This window comes from Lipotes vexillifer, unplaced genomic scaffold (genome assembly GCF_000442215.2).
Source record: "Lipotes vexillifer unplaced genomic scaffold, Lipotes_vexillifer_v1.1 scaffold1691, whole genome shotgun sequence".
NCBI classification, from domain to species: domain Eukaryota; kingdom Metazoa; phylum Chordata; class Mammalia; order Artiodactyla; family Lipotidae; genus Lipotes; species Lipotes vexillifer.
Window position 1 is genome coordinate 2,109,104 of NW_006789046.1, and position 4,987 is coordinate 2,114,090.

Here is a 4,987-nt window from a genome sequence, read left to right on the forward strand (position 1 = left end):
TGGCGTCCGGAGCCTGTGCTCCGCAATGGGAGAGGCCACAACAGTGAACCCGCAAAAAAAAAAAAAAAAAAAAAAAAAAAAAAAAATGCAGGCACCCCAAGGGGAAAAAACACACTGTCCAAGCTCTGTGGGTGATCCTGTCCCCGAGGCTACCCTCTGCCCCCAACCAGCCCCAGAGAGACCAGCCCCCAGCTAAACGTCGCCTCAGACATTCTGGATCCCACACCCTGACACGACTCTTGCACCCACGGGCACTGCACCTGGCCCCTCCTCTGTCTCACCAGGCGCTCACAGCTGCGGCACCCTTGCTCCTCGCCCAGCCTCGAGAGAGGGCCAGGAGACTTTGCTGCCTCTATATCCCCCTGAGGGAAGGGGCTTGCCAGGGTCTCCGCGAGACCTGGGTTTCCGGCCTCCCTGGATGCCAGCACGTGGCCGCCCAGGTGCCCCAGACCCAGTGCGCAGGTCCAGCGAGAGGCCGCCGGGGTCTGGAGCGGGAGCTAGGGTTCCCGCTGCAGTCTGCACCCCCAGGAGGGAGGGGCTGCGCGGAGCCGCGCGGTGCCCCTCCCAGTCTCCCTCCAGGCTACCAGGGGCGCAGCGGGCCTGGGGCGCGCAGGTTGCTGGGCGACCGCGCCGTTGCCAGTGGAGACGCGCACGCACACTTCCCCCACGGCGGCCGAAGGAAAGCAGGAGGCTGCGGGGCGGGGCGTTGGGTGCCTGCGCTGCGGGGAGCACAGCGGGAGATGCGAGGAGGGATCGCCCGGGGGCTCCTCCAACCTTCTCGGTTCGGGGCTGGGGGGCGGCCTCTGGCCCCCGTTCCACAGTCGGGGGCGGCTGGAGACGCGCACGCACACTTCCCCCACGGCGGCCGAAGGAAAGCAGGAGGCTGCGGGGCGGGGCGTTGGGTGCCTGCGCTGCGGGGAGCACAGCGGGAGATGCGAGGAGGGATCGCCCGGGGGCTCCTCCAACCTTCTCGGTTCGGGGCTGGGGGGCGGCCTCTGGCCCCCGTTCCACAGTCGGGGGCGGATGAACCGCGGGACGCCCATCCCAGCGCCTCCCGGCCTGGGCGCCAACTCGCCCCACGCCCACCGACCCTGAGCGAGTGCAGGAGAAAATGTGGCTGTGACTCCGTCCGTCCTTCCCAACCCGGCTGCCACCCTCCTGGCAGTTTGCCTGCTAGGGTCCCAGGAGGATGGAAAGGGACATTTGTCACGGGAAGATGGGTTATTTCCTTCCAGGAAAACTGAGGCTCTGAGTGGTTGGGAAAATTACCCGAAGTTTTAACTGCTAGGGACCGGTCCGGCAGTGCCAGGATTCGATCCCATAATCCTCACACTGTCCACTTTGTTCCGTAGCTTGGTGGGTGACCCTGGGTGGCGCCCTCGCCCTCCCTGGCTGCCCTCTTCCCGCTGTAAAAAGGGGCGGTTCCTGGATCCAGGAGTGGAGGCTGGGGTGCATGCCTGGGCCGGGCGCTGGGCCGGGAAGCCACTGCTTGGTCCCACCTCCCTCCCGAGCAGTCCTGACACTACCAGGGCATGAATAAAGCCTGGCAAAGCGCCGGGGAGGGTGTGCAGAGGTCAGCCGAGAGGGCTGTGCAGGCAGCCTTCTTGGGACTGGCTGCCAGGTGCAGCCAGGCCATTCTGCCTGGGCCCAGGCTGTTTCACTTACCCTGGAGCAGGGGGGCAGCGGGGAGCGAGGTGAGGCTGGAGACAGGGGACCCAGCCAGCCACGTGCTGGAGCTGAGAGCAGGGAATTTACTGAGGTCGTGTTTTTAACCCCTAGTCCCCCTCCCCCTGAAGACCAGTCTAGGGGAGCTGGCAGAGGCTGCCATGGGAGGTCCCCTCCTGTGTCTTGACTGGTGGTCCAGACTGTGGCATCCACCCTACACTCCACAGCCAGATCCTTGCATGGGTAGATTCTAAAAGACTCCAGGAATCCTGTGCCCACGAATATGGCTGAAGGCCTACGAAGTATCTAGTCTATGATTATTCATTCATCAAAGGTTCATTCAGCAATATTCAGTCATCTCAATACTGTTGTATTAAAATGCAAATTCCTCTGACAGTATTCTGGACTTCAGAGTAGGTCTTGTCATTGTCAGATACTAAATGTGCCATCCCAAGCAGGTCAGTGACTATGACATTGAAAGGGCCCCTTTCTGGGGAAAGTGGATCACCTCTGACCTGGATAATGTACCCACCACCACCCAAATTTGCCTCTCTCCCCAGCACCTGAAGTTGGTGGAAAAGGAAAGCATTCTCTGAAGGGCTGTTCCCGTGGTGACCTACGAGCTGTCCACTCGCCACGTGTCCTGGCTATGCTGGATGCTGGACATGGGGCATGTGGAGGGTGGTCAGGAACACTAACTGCACGGGCCAACTTGCTCTGTGAGGACAGGAAGGGCACATGAGCCCACACTGTGTGTGCAGCAAGGGAGGTGGCAGCCGTGAATAGTTTGGGGAAGTGTGCCTTCACAGAGGAACCAGCACACACCTGTGCATGATGATTGGGGGGTGGGGAGGGGTGTCTGTGTGTACACCACCCAAAGGCAGGCACTCAGCATGCAGTGTGCACACACATGGCAACATCTGGACAAATGCCTTTCCAGTGTGGGTTGGTGACACACTAAGCACTTTGCAAGGGAAGGGACTTTCCAGGGACACAGAGCAGTGTCCAGCCAGAGAGGCAGGTAGTCCCTGCCCTGTGGCCAGAACTGGCCCCACTGCCTGATCTGCAGGAGGGAAGTTGACACAGAACCCCAAAGGACCCAGCTTTGAGTCCCCGAGAAGCCAACACTTTGGGGAGATCTGCAGTGGCTTTAGTGGTCCGCTCTCACTGAGAATATCTGGGGAACTGCCTTTTAGAATCGGTTGACAAGACACATGAAAACCTCATTCCCATTACTTTGCAGCCTCCTTCAGGCTTTGTCTCAGTTTGGCTTGTGACTGTACAGCAGATTCTATTTCCAAGCTGGATTGCTCACTTTTCCCACCTGATCTGCTGTCTCCTCCTGACAGTAACATCAGTGAATGAAGATTTCTTGCCAGAAAAGCCATCCCGGTAGCATTTGTTAGGTTTTGGAAGGGGAGCCCCTACCTGTCCCGAGCATGGGCAGCGTGTGGCCCCTCACAAGCAAAGCCAGGCGTGCTGGCAAGGCGACGGCCCTGGTCGGTGTGTGGTCAGCCACCATGTCCCTCTGTGGACGGGTCCTGGCAGCACTGGGGGTAACTTTGTGAGCCTGGAGGGGGTTCCTGTTCTCTGGAGAAAGGTGAGTGACTGCACGCTCCTCCCGTGGGGTAACATGCTGAGTACAAGGACGGGAGGGCAACTCATTCCAGCTCAGCCTTTATAATCCCACCTTTAGATCCTCCAGTGGGGGCGGTGGGTGGTCCTCCCAATGCAGAGGAATTTGGAAACAACCGAACTACCCCACAAGGGGACGTGCTGTATCCCAGATCAGAAAGCCCAGCACCCATTTAATTCGGGGCTTCCAAAAAATAGACCTTCGTGTGATTCCATTTATGGAACGTCCAGAATAGGCACCTCTAGAGAGACAGAAAGATTAGTGGTTATTGAGGGCTGGAGGGAGGGAGCGGAACGGGGAATGACAGCTAATGGGCACAGAGTTCTTTTGGGGTGATGAAAATGTTCTGGAATTAGATTATGGTGATGGTTGCACAACTCTACATCACTGAAACCACTGAATTTTACACTTTCAATGGGAGAATTTATGATACATTGATTGGATCTCAATAAAGCTGTTAACTATTTTAAGTCTCATGGGGAAATGTTCCTGATGGTATTAACCAGCATGTACATGATTTCATCTTTATAAAAATAATATGCACACAGGTGTAAGTAGTCAGAAGAGGGGAAGGAAATACACTAAAAACACTAACAGTGGCTTTGTCTGGGTAAAGGGATCAGAGGAGGTTTTATTTTTCCTGCACAAACAGCCAGGGGGCAGGATCCATCTAGAGTTGGGGGTGACGCCAAGGCCCCAGACCGGAGTCCCTGGACCAGCCCATCCCTGCCGGAGGCAGACCTCATGACTCATCTGCAGAGGCATCATGCATCAGGCAGCCAGGGGTCAGCTCCTCCCTGGGGAGGGAATGCTGCTGGGCCGGTGGGGCACCAGGTGAGGTGGGCAGGGCGGGCATGGTGGGTAGGCTGACTTGTGAGTCCCACTCTGGCTGTGAGCTTCAACTGGTTCCCCTCAAGGCAAACAGGCGGGAGAGGTCAGGCAGGAGATGAGCAGTAATTCTCCACCAGGCAGACAGTCTTGGCACCCCTCCTTCATCCCCAAGCAGAGAGGTCACCCCTGGCACCCGGGCCAGCCCCGATGGCATTGCCCAGCAGCAGAGCTGGCAGAGGTGCTCATGGCCCTCCAGGATGGTTCAGACAATGGGGCTAGTCTGGGAGGGAATCCACTAGGGGACCAATGTTAGGGTCCTGGCCTGACTCTTAATCCAGACTCCCAGCAAAAACCTCAGCCCCTGAAGTCTCCGTTTTGAGCAGCTGTATTCCAGTGCTTTGCAAAGGAGCTGGCTCCATAAATAGTGGTGGACGAATGGATGGATGAATGAAGTGGGACAGAAGCCTGCATGTCATCTACGGGTGGCGGGAGGGACACACGGCCTTGTAGGGGAAAATACCCAGGGAGCAGGGTCAGCACCGTAGGCACTGCCTGAGTCACTTGGTTATTCCTGGCCGCCGAGGACATCTGAGGCGGGAGTGGGACTGGGCAAGGGGGCCACCCGGGGGCTTGGTGAGGCTACAGTCAGGGAGTTCAGCCGTAGAGTAAGTGGAGCAGGGGTGTCTGAGGCCTGGGTGGGAGGTTTTCAGAAGACTGCTGGAGTGGGCCAGGGATCATGTCTAAATCAGGGCCTGAGTTCCAGTAACAGGGATGCATAAGCTGGCAGCTTGGTCTGCTCAGCACCGTGCAGCTGGTCAGTGAGCCCTTCCTCAGGCTCCGACCGGCTCAGGGGAC